General features: G+C 43.9%; 1 long non-coding RNA gene across 1 annotated transcript in view; it reads left to right on the top strand.

Annotated features, from left to right (window-relative positions):
- The first annotated feature begins 5,682 nt into the window (after nucleotides 1-5,682).
- Nucleotides 5,683-21,726, top strand: part of LOC146865758 (uncharacterized) — a 37,426-nt gene continuing 21,382 nt past the window's right edge. The window contains exons 1-2 of the long non-coding RNA XR_014976695.1: nucleotides 5,683-5,754; nucleotides 18,582-18,625. This is a non-coding gene — a long non-coding RNA (uncharacterized LOC146865758). The remainder of the gene's footprint in view (nucleotides 5,755-18,581; nucleotides 18,626-21,726) is intronic.

Here is a 21,726-nt window from a genome sequence, read left to right as displayed (position 1 = left end):
GAAGCCCACACCACCACTAACCTGTCTTTTTCAGGTTGAGAATTGGCATGTTCAGTTCGGGAAAGACTTTTGCTTGCGTATGCAACAATATGTCGTTGAACATTATGGGTGTCCGCTGTGCTGTGCAAGGATTGTGCTTAACCCGAAAGACATAGCATCAACAACAACCTATGTATGAAATGTATACAAAAGAACTTTATCCTGAGCAAATGTCCAGTAAAGTTCTGATTTCACAGATGTATTGGTTGTAAATACTTTTTCTTTCATTATTCCATTTTCAATTGCAAGTTCACAATGTTACAAACAGTCTTTCATCATTGAAGTCCAAGACCTCATAGATACTGAAGTCTATTCTGAAATGTTATCGCTGATGTAGCGAACACGTGTTTCGTCTGGGGTCAATCTCCCATCGACTTCCTCAGGGCTACAATAAGACAAAAGGCCCATAAACTGTCTGTACCACTCACCTTTCCCATGATTAGTATAGTGTGAATTGCCAAATTTAGAAGATGCATAGGAATCATGATCCTAAGTGTTAGAATCCGGGGTCTCTGGTTGGCGCAGGTATGCACTTGCGACAAGCAGGGACCCTTTTCATCTAAGTCAGGGCAAAGGATCACCTCTTTAAAAATAACCCCTGCTCACCCTCTAGGTAACGTGGCGCGAGCAGTCAGGCTAAATTTCCAGAGGGCATATAAGTTAAGCGTTCAAGTTGTCCCACACTATAATCACCTCCCCACCACACAAAGACACAAGGCTGTATTTATCAAAAGTAGAAGTCTTTATATATAAGCTCTCTTGCAGGTAGGTTGCACAAATACAGTTCTCTTGGTAAATTCAAGTTCCAGTTACTTTCAAATACTTAAGGGCAGTCCACAGGTTTTAAAATGGCACAGTTTTAGTTAAAATCAGTTTCTTAGGGTTTCTGCGCACTTCGTAGCGCCTTTGTCATGCTCTGGGCAAGGTTTTTAAAGTGCCTTGCCATTTCTCACGCTTCCCGCGTGAGCCGGAGTACGCTTGCCGAGTCCCACGCTTCTCGCGTGAGCACCGGCAATGTCTTTTAATGCAGTTCGGCTAAATGTAGGTACGGGTCGAACCTTGCTGCTCCCAGTGTAAGTACGGTTCGAACCAAGGCTGTTACGGTTCGAACTCAGCCAAAAGGATGTACGCTTCAAAGCACAATGACTTCAGCTGGCAGTACAGTTCAAACCACGGCTTAGTACGGTTCGAACTTAGCCAAAGGAAAGTACGGTTCGAACCAGGTGATTCCAGACGTCAGTACGGTTCAAACTGGCAAGGCAGTACGCTTCAAACTAACGACCCAGATCTCAACACTGTAACGATAGGTACGGTCCATACGAAGGCAAGTACGGGCCGTACTTTTCACGCGCTGGCACAATACCTTGCAGATTTCACGGGGAAGGTTCGTGGCGGCCTCGCGGTCCTGTCCAGGGGTGTCCCACGTCGTGCTGGCGTCCCAAGTGTCCAGGGGACGGCGGAGCTTCGTGGGGCGCTCGGGCAGGATGCAGGTTGCCACGAAGGGGGGTCTGAAGCAGAAGGGCAGCCTCTGGGGTGATTTCCCAGCGCAGCGCGCTGTCAGCTTCGTCCCGGTACGGCGAACCAGGGCACGTTTCAGGTCCTTACAAGAGCCTCCACAACCCGGCGGGGTCACAGGGGCTCGGCGCTCATACGCAGGACTCTCCTCTTTACTTTGCGAGCTACGGCTCGAGGGGGCAGCTGTTCACGGTGCTCGGGCTGCCAGGCCTTTACTTTGTTTGCAGCCACGCCAGCAGCAGAAGTCGCGTTGCTCAGTGAGGTCAGGGGATGCACAGGTTCCCTGAGGTCAGCTGGCGGAATTACCCACGGCACTTCTCCTCTTCTTTCAGGGTGGTAGCGCCCACTGTTCCTGGGGCGCAGGTCAGGGGGCAAGTTCACACGCAAACCCTTGGAGATTGTTTGTAAGAGCACAAGTTGAATTAAAGTCTTTTTCTTCAGGCTTTCCTTCTCCTTCCAGCAGACAGGCACCCACTGCAGGCCAGTCTCTCAGGCAGAGAGACAGCACTCCTCCTTCAGCTTCACCAGGTCCTTCTCCTTCAGGCAGAGTTTCTTCTTGGCGCAAACAGGATCTGATTTCTTAGGAGCCAGGCTCCTACTTTTATAGCACAATTCTTTTGTTCTTTAGCGCCAGGGGGCCTGGGCCTGGCTCAGTCCGGTTTTGGAGCACTTTGTTGTGGTGACTCTGCTCTTTCCTTTCAGCAGCAGGGCAGAGACATCAGCCGCTCCACAGGGGGCGGAGCCGGCTTTGTGGTGGCAGAGCACAGGTCTATTCAAGAGTCAGGGTGTACTCCTCCCACCCATCCTGGTGTAATCTCTCTACCCACCACCTGGCAGCCAACCTGTCTCCTGGAATTCCCCAGCCCTGCTCTTTACTGTTGCTAGGCAGAACACACACACACAGCGCAGAGGCGGACTGAATGGCCAGATCAGTAAATACTAGCTTTCTAAAAGTAGTATTTACAAACGCAGGATATTAAAATAAACTTTACTAAAAGAAGTATTTTATTATTCGTTCAGGCATACTAAACATGACTTTCTACCATGCTCTATGAGTCCACTGGGATTACAGGGTGTAGTAATTCCAGCAGCCCATTCTGGCCTATGGAGAGCAGGTAGCCTTCAATAGTGAAAAACGAAAATGGCTGTAATTCACTATTAAGACATGCCACACACATCAGGGCATGTCCTACCTTATGCCTACAATGCACCCTGCCCTTGGGCCTACCAGAGGAGTGACTAATATGTAGTTAAGGGAAGGTTTAGGGACTGGCAAGCGGGTGCACTTGCGCAGTCAGCGCGACAGTACCAGACTGCGCGCAGGTTCTGCAGTGGCAGACCTTAGGCACATTTTACTAGGCCGCTTCTGTAGGTGGCACAACCAGTGCTGCAAGCCCACCAGCGGTATTTGTATTTACAAGCCCTGGCACTCCTGGTGCACTTTACTAGGGGCTGACAGTAAACCAAATGAACCAATCATGGACACCAATCAATGTATACATTTTACCATAGGGAGAGCATATGCACCTTAGCACTGATCAGCAGTGGTAAGGTGCCCAGAGTCATAAAACAGCCAACAACAGGTCAGAAAAACTACCGGAGGAAGGAAAAAAGTTTAGGGATGACCCTGCAAAAAGGGCCAAGTCCAACACTAAGTCTTAAAAATTATTATAGTTTTTAAATAAGAGAAAAGGGATAATGATAATTCGAACCAAAATAATCCAATGTGCCACCAAATGAGCATTTATTTTAGTCAAGCCCCAAGGTGAAACCCAAAGGGGCAAGTATAGAAAAGAGTTTCAGACCAGAGCAACCCTATGCCAATGTGTGAGAGAGTTAACTCACCACAGTAATACAAATAATTCAGTTCACGTCACCAGCACAAAATATGTGCTATCTCCAATACCTAATCATCAAAGTCAAAGAATCAATTATAGTCTGAAAATCAATCTGCTCATAAGTACAGTGTAAAAAACCTCATGTGGTTATATAATAATGATCAATACCTATAACTCCATTGCTCCTTGATAATAGTCACTTGTTGATATGTAATCTGAATATATATATAAATATATACTGTGTAGTAAGTTTTATATCAACTACTTATTATCTGTGCAAAGAATTCTTTATACAAACATTATTCCAAACAGGTTTACATATCACGTGCAAGTCAATGTTTGTTCCCTTCTTAATAGGAGTCTTTGTAATCCGTAACACATAGGTCCAAAGTTAACACGCTATATGCGCAATAATTATCGAGAGAAACAATACAAGTTCAACTGTATAAATTACGAGATGTCAAAATATCACGATGCCGCGTGATAACTTGCAAGTTTGTAGGTAACAAGTATATACAGCATAGTCATCAATGACTATGCCACACACAAAGGATAGTTTTACATGTCTTTATTCATCAGCTTGTAAATGCGGACTTAACATTCTAAACCTGCATTCCCTTCACTATGCTCTAACAGTTACATCACCGGTTTACAGAGTCCGTCAGGAGCCAAAAGTGTTCCGTCATTTCTCACTCACACGACACGTACTGTGAACTGCCATGCACGGTTTACTGTTGCAGGTATGCGTAGCAGCCCCATTTAAAAAAGATCCCTATTCATTGAATAAACACCACCTCAAGCAGGTCTGGATCCCACACGCCACAGTTCAGGCAGCTTTACAGGTATCACATTTAGCCACAGTGTTTCTCCCAGGCAGAACTGCAGTTATTGCAATTAATTATATGAATAAAAAGTTAAAAACATGATATACCCGAGCTATTTCAAACAATGTGAGTTTTTCTCATAAGAGTTTAAATTAGTGATGTCAAAAATAAAAAAGATAAATTAACAGAGTTGAGAATAATTTGGTATATATACGTGCCCTTCCCTGTAGCGGGTGCCTCCGCCACCTGCGACTGTAGCTGGACAGTTGAGGACCCTGCACTTCAAGAGAAGGAACCTCCCTGCCTCTTCCAGATCTAAAGACAGAAGCCTCCAACTGCTGCTGTGTCTCAATAATGATATTCCAGCCTTATTTGATGATGATTGGCACACAAACCAGTACTGGCCAGAAGAGGAGTGTTATTCATTGCCATGCACTTGAGTGAGCATTTTTACTAGTCATAAAGATGGAAGCCTGTAGCTGCTGCCCTGCAGCCACTTGTTAACGTCAAGATTCAACATCCATCTTAGGTCAGGTGATTTGTCTCAGAATCTAGTGGTTCTCCATTGAACTTTGAAGGGAGATCAATAATGTAAGATAATTGCATGCCAAATGTATGACATGACAGCCATTTTAGCTACGGTATTTTCCCTCGCATTTCAGTAAGGTATGGCACATAGAGAAAAAGAGCTGCTGGCAGGAGCCAAAGCTAACAGGAGATGACCCCTGTGACGAGCACAGATTGGAGATGCTGTAGCTTCCAGGCACTACTGAGAGGCTGGATCACTTGAGGTTGTTGCTGACTGCCCCAGACACAAACTACTTTACCCATCATAACTATACCTGCCCACTTTTCCTGAGGCCTGAAACAAAATGTAAAGGACACTACAAATAGGCAACAGTTGAAGGGGTGACCCAAAGCAACCAATGGCTGAAGGGGGCTCCACCACAGCCTCTCTCTTTGTATTGTTTTACTGTGGCAATGACATGCGCACTGCATTCATTATTTAGCAGAGCAGTATGGGTGCATTCATGCAGACAAGTGTGCTTAGTACAGGTATAGGAGACGTTTTTAGTTTTAATGCACGTTACTGGAAATACATAATCTCACTGTTGCAATAATACGTACTGTTGGCTTTGAAATACAGTAAACTAAAGATAATGTTTAAATATTTTATGGCGACTAAATAAAAAGGCAAAAACGTATAGAAGAAAGAAGCAATGGTAAAGCGAAGAATTTAGGCCGCCAACACTTTCAATAAATTGCACTTAAATTCAGGCAGATGTGCACGTGATCAAGAGAGCCAATGGTAGAAGTGGGCTAACCCATCCTCCATGAGGGATGCTGTGGTCGGCAGAAGCAAAATGTGAATGACAGTTGAGCAGACAAATGGATGTAGAGGGCTGACCTTTCTATGCATGTATTTTTGTTTCAGATTTTTTTTATTACTTTAGGCTGGCGAGACAGCTAAAGTTAGCTCTATGCCAGACCGAAAAAGGACCTGCAAATTGTTGCCCGAGCTTGCGCATGGATAATTGGTATGGTACAAGTTGTTCTGATTGTCGAACAATCACATATGTAAATTGCTATTTCCCTTTGTATATGTAATTACCCGTCGTCAACTCACTCCTTGAGCTTTACTTTGAGAGAGCAGCGCATTGAGCTCAGCTTTTGAAACTGTCATGACGTTGTGTGTAGCTATTTGCACACTGAAGCCCGTGACTGTCATTGTCACAGACGATGACTAGCGTCTTTTGAACCTTTGCTTTCAGTCATGCATGCACTGGCTGTTTGTGTGAGGAAAGGGCGGCGCAGCACAACAAATCATGTCTGCAGCGCCGTGGGGGGAGCCTGCCAGGCAGAGCTCGCATGCCACGCCTGCCATGCCTCACGCATCAGCTGAACGCTGCCTTGGCATCTTGCTCAAGTATTTCAGGAGACGGGGCTTGTAAATAAAATGTTTTGCCAGTCACCATAACAATGACAGCTGCGCATGGCAAGAGAGTCGTGACTCAGAGAGCGCTGAAATAATATAGGACTCGACTCTGAAAGGCGAGGTTCGTGTAAAGGGCATGTTTACATATCTATCTGCGACGCCAAACGTAGTCAACACGCCTTCGTTGTCTGCACGTCTGCTCTTGTGCACCAGACTATTGTAAAAGGAACTGGAATTGTGAGCTCGGAAGAATACCTACCTACAAAACCCCAAACAAGACTGAGTAATAAAATGTGTACTTTAGAACCATTGAACTCGGGACGGTGAACTATGCCCGATTACTTCACCACACGCACAATGCGAAAATGAAAACACTATTAAGCATTGGCGATGCCAATAGGACTCGCCGTATAGTGATGTTTAGTACCAGGATAGTAGTGAAGAGTAGTGCCAGGAATTAGGTTGAAGTGTTGTGAATTGTTGTGGAGGAGTATGGTGTTACAGAGTGGATTATACAATTAGAATGTAATATAGTGTTGTAGTGCGTTTTGTATTATAGTGTTGTGCAGAGTATATTGTAGTAGTGTAGTGTGTTGTGTAGAGTGTTGTAGAGTATAATGAAAGTACAGTGGTGTAGAATATATTATGTTTAAGTTTATTAAATTTTTGCTAAGTTACTTAAAACCATTGCAATACAATTTGGCAAGTTACATGGTTCGACGACGTACATAAAAAATTAGTTTAAGATTGAATCTTTATAAATATCGAGGAGATCCAGTGGTGTCTCCAATGGTGGAGCTGGACATGCATAGAAGTACAGAAAGTGCAAATGTGATGTAATATATACTTTTTGTCTAATGATGGTTCATTTACCATATATGCCAGTCAAAATTGTCGTCCTTTTTGTATCCATGAATGTGATGTCCACCAATAAACACATTTAAATATAAGATTGAATCTTTGCATTTATATTCAAGATTATCAGTTTGTAAAAAGGAAAAGTGAGGTTCAGAGATTTATAGTGACCAAGGTCAGCCCCATTGTTGCCTGTTAGATATAGTTACGTACTTCGATTTTGCAAGTAAAAAATAGCAGTTTTATTGAATCGTTACATTTGTATTTAAAAGTATCGGTTTGTTAAAAGAAAAGTTGGGGTTCAAAGTTATAGTGGCCAGGGTCTGCCGCAGTGTTGCCTATTAGAAGGTCGCACTTTTCCTGAATGATAACGTGTCCATTAAGTTGAGGTTTCGATCTAATGGGCTGGACAAATTGTATTGTGATGCAGTCTTTGTTTGACTTTTAGCACAAATGTAACAAAGCGGCAATTCAGCTGGGGGTCCCCTGGATCAAAGCAGGCCAGAACCGCCTGCCTTCTTAAACGGATTCCCCTTTGATTAAAAGCCCTAGTGAGTAGCTGGCTTCTTTCTTTGTTGACAATATTGCAAGTGCAGGCTAAATGCAACAGGTCTTCCTTACCGGTCCCACGGAGGCGCCAGGCATCAGGGAGATTTCCGCGCAGCCAGGGTGCTAAGTGATACTTAACTGGTAGTAGCCCCAGCCGATATCTTAAGAACTGCAGATTGAGGAAGTCTGGGTAGCCAGTTACACAATAATTTTGGAGATTAAAGCTTTTGTAATTGTTGAGCGTCATCCACCCGTGTGCTCTTTTCTATAGTGTGGCCTTGTTCTCAATGACAGACTGAATTGTTAGTGACTTCATACCCAGACGCTTGAAAGCCTGAAAACCTGTAGGTGTATCCCAGAGTTGTGAAGCCTATGATGTCGAGGGACTCTTGTAAGTAGGCTCTTGCCGGCGATGTGTTGAGGCACTATAGTTATTTCCATAGCATCATGTGGTTCAGGATGCTTGGTTCGGCTTTCTGGATATTGTTCCAGCATATTTTGCATTCTTCGCGCCTGGCTAGCAACTGTTTTAGCAACCCAAATTCCAATCTTATCTATGCAGGTGAAATGTAACTTGGCATAAAAAAAATGATTCTGTATGCACAGGTGATTATGGTGTCTAGAATGCTGGTGTCCCGCCCTCTTAGTGATTCACTTCAGTATGAGATTGTTGGCAGAAGTATATTAGTATACTGTAGAGTATACAGTTATAGAGTGCAGTGCTATAGTGAGCATTTGTTTTGAGTAAAGCAGTGTAGAGTGAATTGGTGTTTTTGAGTGGTGAGGTAGAGTAGAATCGAGTGCTGTCGTATAGAGTTGTGGAGTACAGCTTCTTAATGATAGACAAGAGTTTTATTTTTTTGCCTTTTTTTTTGTTCTGCACACATAATTATTTTGAATACTTATTATAATAAATCTTTATTACGTGGTTGTTAAAATATTTTTTTTGTTTTATACATTTGGTAATTCCTTTTGACATTTTCGGATGCATCCATTGCTGTATATTATTTCACAGCTTACTGGTAAATGGTCCATTAATTTGTCTGCCAAGTCTTCTACTAATGGACTGAGAATAAAACAGTCCATTAATATTTTATTACCAATGTTTATAGATTGTAACGTTTCAGTATCCAACCAGAGAGGCAGCTAGCATCATTGCCTAGAGGACTTACAATGAGGAATTACCGACGAGACCAGAGAAGCAGCTGGCAGCACTAATTAGAGGATTAAAAATGAGGAATTAGCACTGGCACCAAAGAAGCAGCTAGCAGCAATGTCTAGAAGAGTAAGTATGAGGAATAACCACTGGTACCAGAGTAGCGGCTAGCAGCACTGTGTAGAGGACTGAACAAGCAGTTGAAGCACTGTCTAGCGGGTTGAAAATGGGGTATTACCACTGGGAGCAGAAAATCAGCTATAACCAATGCCTAGAGGACTTAGAAATGAGGAATAATGGGTGAGACCAGAGAAGCAGCTAGCACCACTGTTTAGAGAATTAAGAATGAGGAATTTCCACAAGGACCAGAGTAGCAGCAAGTAACAATGTCTAGAGAACTTGGAAAGAGAAATTACAACTGGAACCAGAGAAGCAGCTAGCAGCACTGTGTAGAGGACTTACAATGAGGAATTACCACTGGGACCAGAGGAGCAACTAGTAGCACTGTGTAGAGGACTTAGAAGGAGGAATTATTACTGGGACCAAAAAAGCAGTTAGCAGCACTGTGTAGAGGACTTAACATGCAGCTGAAGCACCATGTGAAGGACTGAAAATGGGGGATTGCCACTGGGAGCAGAGAAGCAGCTAGCACCAATGCCTAGAGGACTTAGAATGAGGAATAATGGATGGGATCAGAGAAGCAGTAAGCAGCACTGTTTAGAGGATCATGAATTATGAATTATCACTGGGACCAGAGCAGCAGCTAGCAGCAATGTCTAGAGAACTTAGAAAGAGGAATTACCACTGAAACCAGAGGAGCAACTAGTAGCACTGTGTAAAGGATGTAGAATGAGGAATTACCACTGGGACCAAAGAAGCAGCTAGTAAAACTGTCTAAAGAAGTAAGAATGAGGAATAACCACTGGTACCAAAGTAGCAGTTAGCAGCACTGTGTAGAGGACTTAACAAGCAGCTGAAGCACTGTGTAAGGGATTGAAAATGGGGCATTACCACTGGGAGCAGAGAAGCAGTTAGCACCAATGCCTTGAGGACTTAGAATGTGGAATAATGGACGAGACCAGAGAAGCAGCTAGCACACTCTTTAGAGAATTAAGAATGATGAATTACCACTACGGCCAGAGTAGCAGCTAGTAGCAATGTCTAGAACACTTACAATGAGAAATTACCAACGGGACCAGAGAGGTACCTAGCAGCACTGTTTTGAGGAGTAAGAACGAGGAATTACAACTGGGACTAGAGTAGTACCTAGCAGCAATGTTTACAGGACTTAGAAGGAGGAGATACAGATGGGACCAGATAAATAGCTAGCATCACTGCATAGAGGACTAAGAATGATACATTTCCACAGGGACCAGAGAAGCAGCTGAAGCAGTATCTAGGGGACTAAAAATAGGGAATTAGCACTGGAACCCTGGGACCAAAGAAGCAGCTTGCACCATTGCCTAGAGGACTTAGAATGAGGAATCACGGACGGGACCAGTGAAGCAGCTAGAAGCACTGTTTACAGGACTTGGAATAAAGAATTACCACTGGGACTACTGTAGCAGCTAGTAGCAATGTCTAAGGAATATAGAAAGAGGAATTACCACTGGGGCCAGAGAAGCAGCTAGCAGCACTGTGCAGAGGACTTACAATGAGGAAGTACCACTGGGACGAGAGGAGCTACTACCAACACTATGTAGAGGACTAAGAATGAGGAATTACCACTGTGACCAAAGAAGCAGCTAGCCCCACTGTCTAGAGGAGTAAGAATGAGGAATAACCACTGGTACCAGAGTAGCAGTTAGCAGCACTCTGTAGAAGACTTAACAAGCAGCTGAAGCACCTTGTAAAGGATTGAAAATAGGGAATTACCACTGGGAGCAGAGAAGCAGTTAGCACCAATGCCTAGAGGACTTCGAATAAGAAATAATGGACGAGACCAAAGAAGCAGCTAGCACCACTGTTTAGAGAATTAAGAATGAGGAATTACCACTGGGACCAGAATAGCAGCTAGTAGCAATGGCTAGAGGATTTCCAATGAGGAATTACCAACGGGAACAGAGAAGCACCTAGCAGCACTGTTTTGAGGAGTAAGAATGAGGAATTACCACTGGGACTAGAGTAGTAGCTAGCAGAAGTGTTTACAGGACTTAGAATGAGGAATTACCACTGGGACTAGAGTAGTAGCTAGCAGAAGTGTTTACAGGACTTAGAATGAGGAATTACTGACGGGGCCAGAGAAATAACTAGCATCACTGCCTAGAGGACTAAGAATGAGAAATTACCACTGGCACCAGAGAAGCAGCTGAAGCACTAGCTAGAGGACTAAAAATAAGGAATTAGCACTGGTATCCTTGGACCAAAGAAGCAGTTTGCACCATTGCTTAGAGAACTTAGAAAGAGGAATTACCGGCGGGACCAGAGAAGCAGTTAGAAGCACTGTTTGGAAGACTAAGAATGAGGGATTACCACTGGGACCACAGTAGCAGCTAGTAGTGATGTCTAGGGAACTTAAAAAGATGAATTGCCACTGGGACCAGAGAAGCAGCTAGCAGCACTGTGTAGAGGACTTACAATGAGAAATTACCTCTGGGACCAAAGAAGCAGCTGGCAACACTGTCTAGAGGAGTAAGAATGAGGAATAACCACCTGTCATGTAGTTCCTATAAAACCGATATAGGATGTGCACGTTTACAACATACACTGCAGGACTGGTGTCCAGACTAATTCCAGACACCCCCACCGGGTATATTGGCCTGTATACCAGCTAGCTGACAGTGCCACTAGAAACTCCTCTTACTAAGGAGAGAATTATTCTTGACAACTATCAAACATGACAACCCTGATCCCTCAGGACCCTGGAAACAGAGCAATACTTTTCGCTCAGTCACCCGTGCTCACTTTGTCTCAGAGAGATACACAGAATAAACCACATGGACGTTTTTCAAAAAGCATTTATTGAACATTCGTCATTCTAGTGTACAACAGGTGTGCTGAAACAACCACTAGACAGAAACAGATATAAATGATTAGAAGCACTAGGAAAGTAAAAGGATGGTAGATTTCTACCATCTTGCTATAACCATGAATACAGGAAAGTACATAAAAAACATGATGATAAAAATGCGTACTCCTACGATGCTGCCCTAACTAGATGTACCAAAGTGTACCTAGCATGTGTGTAGGTGTTAAGCCAAGAATCCCTCTAGGATAAAGTCAACCCCATTACCTGAAGTGAGAGACTGTGGGACCCAGTCTTGGTCTCGAGCTGGACACCCCGAAAGGGATGTTAGACCACTGCGAACTGGAGTATCTGCATGCAGGAACCTCAGCGCCTCATGTTAGTGTGTCGGCATGAAAGTCCTGATCTCCTCTGACTATCTCAGCAAGATGTGATGTTTATATACCCAAAGCTATCCCCAAGGGTTCTACCTTTGTTGTGCCATTGTCGGACTTAGGATGACATCGAGCATGAATCTTCTACCTAGTTTATATGCAGGAGATGGTAGTCCTGCTGAGTTTCCAAGAATCCTCATGCATAATGTATGAGGCTATTTTTCAGGGAAAACTCCACGTTCTGTAAGCAGTACTGTAACTAGGTAAAGGGTCAGTCCTAGCAGCCCGTTATGAATAGGACACGTTACAACGCATGCCTTTACAACGCAGTTTTTACATCGTAACATCCATTACAACGCAATAATTTTACAGCGCATGCCATCACAACGCATTATTAGAAACTACACTTACAACGCATTCCATTACAATGCATACCATTACAACGCATAATACTTTTAGGACAACAGCAGTGTAAGTGTTGGATAGTGTAGGGGTAAAAATTACTATTCCAACTCCAGTGAGTGCAACAGTAGGGTAAGTGTTGGTTAGTGTAGGGGTAAAAAATACTATTCCCACTCCAGTGAGTGCAACAGTAGGGTAAGTGTTGGATAGTGTAGGGGTAAAAATGATTATTTCCCATTACTTACCTTATAATGCGTTGTAATGGCATGTGCTGTAGTGGCATGTGTTGTAATGGCATGTGTTGTAATGGCATGCGTTGTAGTGGCTGCGTTGTAATGGCATGCGAAGTAAAGGATGCTGCGTTGTAATGACTGCATTGTAAAGGTAGTGCGTTATAATGACTGCGATGTAATGGCTGTTTCCCCCGTTATGTATATTATGTAGGGACGAATATAGGTGAAAGGTTGGGATGTTACCTGGGCCTATATTTGGGTACCTATATGGAATATAACACACCGGAACCAGAGTAGCAGTTAGCAGCACTGTGTAGAGGACTTAACAAGCAGCTGACACACTGTGTAAAGGATTAAAAATGGGGAATTACCACTGGGATCAGAGAAGCAGCTATAACCAATGCCTAGAGGACTGAGAATGAGGAATAATGCGTAAGACCAGAGAAGCAGCTAGCACCACTATTTAGAGACTTAAGAATGAGGAATTACCACAAGGACCAGAGTAGCAGCTAGTAGCAATGTCTAGAGGATTTACAATGAGGAATTACCAACGGGATCAGAGAAGCACCTAGCAGCACTGTTTCAAGGAGTAAGAATGATGAATTACCACTGGAACTAGAGTAATAACTAGCAGCAGTGTTTACAGGACTTAGAATGAGGAATTACTGATGGGACCAGAGAAATAGCTAGCATCACTGCCTTGAGGACTAAGAATGAGAAATTACCACTGGGACTACAGAGGCAGCTGAAGCACTATATAGAGGACTAAAAATAAGGAAATAGCACTGGAGCCCTCGGACTAAAGAAGCAGATAGCACCATTGATTAGAGGACTTAGAATGAGGAATTACCGACGGGACCAGAGAAGCAGCTAGAAGCACTGTTTATAGGACTAGAAATGAGGAATTACCACTGGGATCAGAGTAGCAGCTAGTAGCAATGTCTAGAGAACTTAGAAAGAAGAATTACCACTGGGACTAGAGTTACACCCAGCAGCAGTGTTTAAAGGACTTAGAATGAGGAATTACAGACTGGACCAGAGAAATAGCTAGCAGCACTGCCTAGAGGAATAAGAATAAGGAATTACTCAGTGCTTAATCTGTAAAAGAATAAGTGCCAGGGCCTTCCTCAGGAGACCACCACAGCTTGCACCACTGCCAGTGACAGTACCTACACAACTACTAACCATCACCCTGCTACAAATGTGACAATTCAGACTGTTCAAGGCCCCCAAAGCAATAGGAATGACTTGGCAGCAGGTTTTAGTTGTTTTAAATGCACATTGAAATAATAATCAACTGTTGTTCAGCTCAACTTTAAATTACACAAAGAGCGCCACCATGTGGCAGCTGTCATAAGTGCCGGTATTGACAATTAAGTGCCGGTGCTGAGTACCAGAAACCACTGGCTCACATTAAGCACTGGAATTACTACTGGGACAAGAGAAGCAGCTGTAGCACTATCTAGAGGACTAAAAAATAAGGCATTCATACTTGGACCCTAGAACCCTGGGACCAAAGAAGAAGCTAGCACCATTGCCTATGGACTTATAATACATAAGTCATCGCTGGCTCATTATCCTCTAGAAGTTTGAAAAATTAGGGCAATTAGGAAATTCTTATACTTTCTGCCAAAGGAACTTCGGAAGACAGTAGTCCATGCATTAGTCACATCTCAATTGGACTATGCAAACAGCCTATACTTGGGGCTACCTGCATACTTACTGCACAGGCTCTAAGTTATTCAAAACTCCACGGCAAGACCAATCAGGAGGGTACCCAGCCGCCACCACATCTCTCCACATTTGAAGCAACTTCTTTGGCTTCCCATAATCAGAAGGACTGAATTCAAATCACTGATCCTTTTATTTAGGCCACCAGAAGCTTGGGACCCAGGTACCATCAAAAAATGTTGCAGCTATACCAGCCAAATCAAGTTTTGGGATCCAATATTCTGCGACTCTTGAAAGTCCCTCGATACAGCAAAGGTGCAGTCTTCTAAACTATGGAGCTCCCTCTCACTCCATCTGTTGGAATCAGAAACAGAATTCCGGGTGGGCTTTAAAAACCTGGCTCTTCAGGAAGTGACTGCGGGCACACCCAACCCACACGTGAGCTTTCGCTAACACCGGGACACCTCAGGCTATGGTAGAAATCCTCATTCATTCATTCATAAAAGCTGCCCCAAAACTGCAGCCTGTTTGGAAAATGCCAGAGTGTCAGAATGGTCTGTCCAGCACTGCTTGTGAGGAACAACAGCACGTTGACACATCACTCACAACTCCAACAGATAAGACCACATCCTCAATACATGACACCACAAAACCAACAGATAATATCCCCCCATCAACAGATCACACCAAAACACCAACAGATAATTGCCCACCCTCAACACATTCACACCACTACACCAACACATAATACCCCGCATCCAACACACCACACCACATTACCAACAGATAATACTGCACTCTCAACACATAGGACCACGGCACCAGCACACATAATTGCATCACCACACCAGCATCACATATACCACAGAGAAGCTCACAATCAGAGGCATTACAGCATCACAACAAACAGGCCAACTGTCACCATAATACGAACTATTCATACAAAACAATACATTACACACACACAAACATCATCACACAAAGACACAATCACATGTCACATACATCACAGACCCTACTAACAATCATTCACCACAAGCACACATTATACTATAGCTGTGCCATTACTGGTCTGTGTATAATGAAGAAACATGCATTCAAATGATGTGCTGGTGTTTGTGTGTGAGGATGCATGCACTGCTGCTGCTTTTACTGCAAATGTATTTTGTACAGGACTCATATCTACACCGATGCTGCATGTGCTGTATAAATTGTCTATGAGGAATAGTGCCCAGCTGCTGTACTGTGGCTGCATGTTCTGTAGATGTCTGTGTGTTTATTAGGCAGCATGCATTGCTGGATGTGCTTTCACTGTTCTGTGTACTGAGCACAGCGCACACTGCTGCATACACTGCTCCCTGTGCCTTCACTGTTTAGTCCACTGAGTGCAACTCGCACTGATGCTGCACGTGCTGTATGAACTGTGTGTGGGGAAGTGTGCACTGCCGCTGCCTGTGCTATAATTTGCACTGCGGTTGCATGTCCTGTTCTTGTCTCTGTGTTTATGAGGCAGTATGCACGGTTGACTGCGCATTTACCTTTCTGTGCAGTGAGTGAAGCTTGCACTACTGCTGCACATGAAATGCCTGTTCTTTTTGTTTCATAATACATGCACTGTTCCTAGCTGTAGGGCTGCCAGTGTAGCACCTGTTCTGTGTATTCGTGGGAGCCTGGCACTCCTGTCTCTCAGTTATTTTAGGGACACTCGCACTGCTGAAACCCCTTTATGGTATTTCAGTGAAGCTTAGCAAATCCTTTCCTAACTACAGATATGCCAAAATTATTTCCTTTCTCCAGACCAGTTAATATACGGCAACAAAGTAGGAGTCAATCTTCTACTGCTAAGGAGCCTACAAAGTGGTGGTCTCCTAAAAACTGCTGGAATTGAAATATTAATGTGATTAATATAATTGAAATACAGGGAGACAGGGGATCAACAGTGATCCAAAATTATCCAGGGTGGGACAAAAAAGACTACCACAAGTGCATGAAAACTAATTCTATATTAGGTGCAAAGTATCCCTGGGTGGAGTTTCGCTACGCGAATTTCCGCAGGTGGAAAAAAACTCCACCGCGCTACGCGGAGCTCTGCAAGTGGTGGAGTGCGATAGAAAAATTCAGTTTGCGGTGATTTTCAGTGCCGGATGCATGTCGGCACTGTGTAATCATTGCGAACGGCACCATGCACAGCGCAAGCGGGCACTGCTTTCCTTTCTGCCACTCGAGTAGATTTTTACTCGAGCGGCAACTTTCTCTACGCAAACGGGCAGTTTCTCAACGCGAGCGGTCGCGAGCATACGCGACCAATCGCAATGAGAAATCTAACCCCCCACATTGAGAAATCTCGCTGGGAGGTTTATTTTCCATGCAACCACTTGCCAACTTGATGTTGACGATCGCAAAAGAGGAGAAATCTCGCTGGGAGGTGGATTTTCCTCGCTTGCGCTCGCCAACTTTACATTGACGAACGCGAGCGAGGAAAAAAACTCCATTACGCTACGCAGAACTGAGTTTTTTGGAACTCTGCAAGCTCCGTGTAACGCGGAGGGCTGAAAACTCTGTAAACTCCACAAGCGGAGCAGAGTTCACCACCCAGGCTTAGTACAAAGCCTGATATACGCATTCCCTTTACTTACGTATTTCCTATTTTTGTCAAGCTCAGCTCATCCAGAAGGGTACTAGCGTGCTAGATATCACAACAACATGTATTATCGGGAGCACACCAGCCCTTTACAGAGAGCAAGAAACCAGGAACAACAGACACACACTTAAAGTCTTTCATGAAGGCGCAGACATTGAGCACATCACAGACTACACCCATCTGTGGCTCAGATTAAGTGACTCCAGAAGCCTTAAACTAGCATTAGACATCTTAAGACAAAGTGTGCTTGCTATCTGAAGGGTCAGTAATCAACAAGAATACTTCAGTCCAGCACAAAATGAATTATAATACTCTTCATCATCATCACGTGGGTATTACTTTATGGGGGAGAAGTGACACAGAAATCCTTCATCCCCAGTTCAGCAAAATGGATGCCTTACGTGCACTGGAACTGCACCAGTCATGGGGCAGAGCAGACGTGAGAGGATTCCTTTAAATTCTGGGGCTGTTTCAAGAAGAGTGGCACAAATACATTACACTGCCAAACGTTAAAAGACCAAATAGCGCCTCCTCACGTATCATCAGATCACAGAAATTGAAATGAGATCTGCAGAAACAACAGATGAAATGAGGGAAATTGCCACCGACTTGCAAGAGGTCCTGAACCAAGCTGTTTAATATTTTAAATGTGTGAGAGCTCGGGTCATTTTCCAAAATGTAAAGTTTTGTGCTCTCCATGTTTGGTTTTGAAGCATAATAACATCTGACACCTTTTTGTGCGTTGTGCCTGTGGGCGTTGTTGATGGAGAGGTCACGTCAAGGGTTACAGTGGAAGACTCACCCGCTCCAGCCCAGGGGTGTGTGACAGTGCTGAAAATGATATTGCTTCACTGATGTGATGACATCACTTGTAGGACCCACATCCAGGAAATGACTGCCTGGGTTCCCTGAAAACAGCTCCATTCTTTGTGCTCGCAGGGAACTGGGCTAGATGTGAGGTAATCAGCTTCCTAGTGATAACTTACCTTGCCCAAATAGTGCCAAACAATCACAGTGGGATGTGATCACCTGAAGCTTCCACTAGACACCAGAGGCCATATTACACATAGTGCCCCGGGCCGTAACGGGTGTGGGCACCCTCTTTTTGGCTGCGGTATTACAGAAGGGACCACAGACGCCTGTATTTATTGCTCATAGCGCTAGCACACATGTAGCACCGGTACTATCCTGACAGGCCATTCCCTCATTTTGCCTCTGCGCCCACGTCGTATTACCAATGCGGGCACAAGGGCAAAAGTGCACTTAGGAGGTGCACTGATAGGGCGCCACAAAAAGGTGGCACACTGTCTTCATGCTCCCTGAGGGCAGCCTTTCAACGGGTTAAAGGCAGACATCCTCCTACAGGCGGGTGCAGCTACTCACATTTTCGCACGTTTGGCTTAGAAAAAGGCCAACTTTCTAAAAGTGGCATTTTCAAAGTAGTAATTTAAAATCCAAGTTTTAGCATTAGTTTGGATTTTTAATTCCTATTCCAATGAGTACTTAAATAAGTTTTCTAGCTAATCCCAAACTAAAGTTATGCATTATAAGGAATTCTAATGTAACCCAGTGTTTTCTTACAGGAGAGCCAAACCGTGCTGCAGAGGCCTGCCAGGACCTGAAAAACGTAAGTAGACATGTGGGCATTTGGGCCTACCCTAGGGGTGACTTATAAGTATCAAATAGGAAGTTTTAGGTCTGCCATTTTTTTTTTAAATACACATGGGGGTCTAATAGGAGTGAGAAACGGAACACGTACTTCTCCCTAATTAATCAAGCACACATAAAAGTACGTCCGGTTAAAAAGGGGGGAATGCTTTCTTTTGGACAAGAAGCCTCACCCACATGAGGATGGCATGCTTCATCATTGGGTTCCCTCCTCATGCCTGCAGCAAATGGTGCCTGGTGTGGGCTATAACTCTCCAATGGAGAGGAGCTAAATTGTGTTTTTAGTTTCAGATGAGCGCTACATATGGGTGAGAGGTAGAGTGCGATATGTAAACATAGAGAGAACAACTTTATTCGACAAACGTAATGCCAGAAAAGATCAAAATTAATAAATACAGAAACACGTTTCATTATTATCATAAACACAATCAGTCAATCATTAATGCACATGACCGCTGCATAAAAACACATCTCATTAAAAGACATTCCAAGAAATGATAATAGATACCAATGGATGCATATATAAGAACATCAAAGCAGACCTTTCACTAAAGAATAGAATTCCGAATGTTTATACACTGAATAATGAAATAAACATTGGACAGAAATACATGTACCGAAGTTAGTGGCTGTACCCAGAGATATGCCATCTTGTAAGACCTTATGTTTTTCTGGAGTGAAATTGGAACCAAAAAACGCCTCCTACGTTCAGTAAAAAATTGGCAAAAAAAAGAATAAAATGAACAGATAATTGCACAGAACGAGGATCACACGGACAAGGAGGTAACTTAGACGCCAAGTCAATTTTAGACTGAACTCATTAGGTACAGAAGTCCTGCCTAGACAGTGTTGCCTTCCCACCACTATGTACATCACGGCTGTGCTGCCAAATGACTTCATTTACTGCTTTTCTCCAAGATGTGAATGATACATTCCCTCCAGTTGCCACATTTCACCCTGATTGTGGGGCACCACTCGTTGCAAGTTTCTGCGCTGCCCAAGGTTTTACCCTTTATTTACAGGACGCCAATGCCATACCAGTTTGTATTTTACCGAAAAATGTAAAGCACTATCACTATGCCAATTTCTCAATGCCAAAAACAATGTCAGCATACCCCAGCCCCACCCTTTGCTCGGGCCCCTCTCTGCAGCTGTGAGCAGGGGTTGAGGAGCTGGGGTTGTCCATCCCAGTGCAGTGGTGCATGTGTGTGACATCCAGCCGGTGACACTTGCTGATGCGGCACACTCTTATAAATGGCGCGTGAGTCCAGCTAAGTGTACAGATTTCCTAGTGGCCGCTTTAAGACTGTCTGCGTCAGTCAAGGGTCAGACTAACTGAGAGAGGAACCTGCTCGGTTTCTGGTGGGCGGGGACAGCAGCTGAAAGGGGAATGTCAGATCATTCAGGCCCGAAAGGACCTGCCCAACACGCGGTACCTCAAGGAATTGACGAGCCTGACACTGCTCTCTGCAGACAGAGGGGCAGATTTACAAGTCCCTTGCGCCACTTTTGCGTCACTTTTAACATGGGAAAAGTGACGCAAAAGTGGCGCAAGGGGCTTGTAAATCTGCCCCTGAGTTTCTTCCAGGGCTGAGTGAGTGAACTGCTTCCCCGATCCATCCAGACTTTCTTTTAGCCCCCAGCTCAGATCGCCGGGGGATGCAAGGCGCACCTGATAGTTAATTGTTTAATAATGACTTGCCTCTCTAAACTAGAGAATCTAAACTGGAATAGAAATGTCTCAAAAATAAAAGTTACATAAAGGATATAGTCAGTTTGCCACGAAATGATTAAACACCATCATTTCAAAATTAATACGTAAGCTAAGACACGTTTTGAGACATTTAAAATACCTAAACAGATAGTGGAAACTTACTTCCAAAAGAAACAAAATCACTCCCACTTAAGATATCAGTGCTGAAATAATTATTTCAGTTAGATGTCGAATGATCTCAGCCAATATCATGGAGGTCTCCCAACTGTAATTCCACTGCAACCTCTTATTCCTTAAATTCAAGTGCATATCTCTAGAAGACGTCATTAAATTAGTGAAGGCTGGGAATCCGTACAGAACTCCATCCTCTCCATGCCCAGCCTAGTTTTCCAAAGCTCGGTTCTACACGGCTCCCGCTCTGTCATTCATCATACATGCCAAAATCTTCTAAAAATGCTGCCGAACGGCAAGTGGCAACCTTAACCTATCTTGAACTGGCAGTGATTCATGAGAGAGTACCACACTACACTTTGCGAGACGCTATAAGCCAACTTGATCATGGCCACCACGCAGATTAAAGCATCTGGTTCTTTGTCTCAAACAGAATGAACAAAAATCTGCCCGGTTGAAGTCGATTGAGATTCAATAGACATTTCCTGATGTGTTCCCAGGGAACAAGCACTATCCCATCACCTCTTCATTGCACACAAGCAACTGCTAGTGGAAACAGCTTATATTCCAGATGTGAAACAAAGACACAGATATACTTTACGTAAGGAACTGAGTGTTGAGTGGATCATCTCATGACCTCGCTCATTATCTCTCATAGCCTTACCTACTGCCAAGGATGGATTTGCAGGATCTACTTATGCTCTGATGGTTAGAAAAAGAAAGCCTCCTCATCCTGACCTGATATATATCCCCCTTTCCTGCTCCAACAACATAAGAGAACAAGCATTTGCAATGCAATAGGTCTCACATTTGCAAAAGTCTAAGCTATTTGCATTGTAAATGACAATGCCTGATTTTTGTGTTTTGAAAACCAACACACATATAAAAGGCATTGTCATTTATAATGGCAGTAGCTCAAACTACCACTTTAATGGTGGCAGCGCCCCTTTTTTTAGACGCTGCTCGCTGTATACAGCTTACAGTGAGCCATGTCTAAAGAAAGGAGCGTAGCCGCCATTAAAGTGAAAGCACGGCATGGGGCGCTTTTGGTTCTCTGTAAACTGGATACGGCGCGCAGCGTCTAAAGAAAGGGGCGCGGCCACCATTAAAGTGAAAACACGGTATGGGGTGCTTTTACCCCAAAATAAAAAAAAACAAAGGTTTGTAGCGCGGCC

Source organism: Triturus cristatus, chromosome 2_1 (genome assembly GCF_964204655.1).
Source record: "Triturus cristatus chromosome 2_1, aTriCri1.1, whole genome shotgun sequence".
Taxonomy (NCBI): domain Eukaryota; kingdom Metazoa; phylum Chordata; class Amphibia; order Caudata; family Salamandridae; genus Triturus; species Triturus cristatus.
This window is presented reverse-complemented; position numbering and strand designations above follow the sequence as displayed.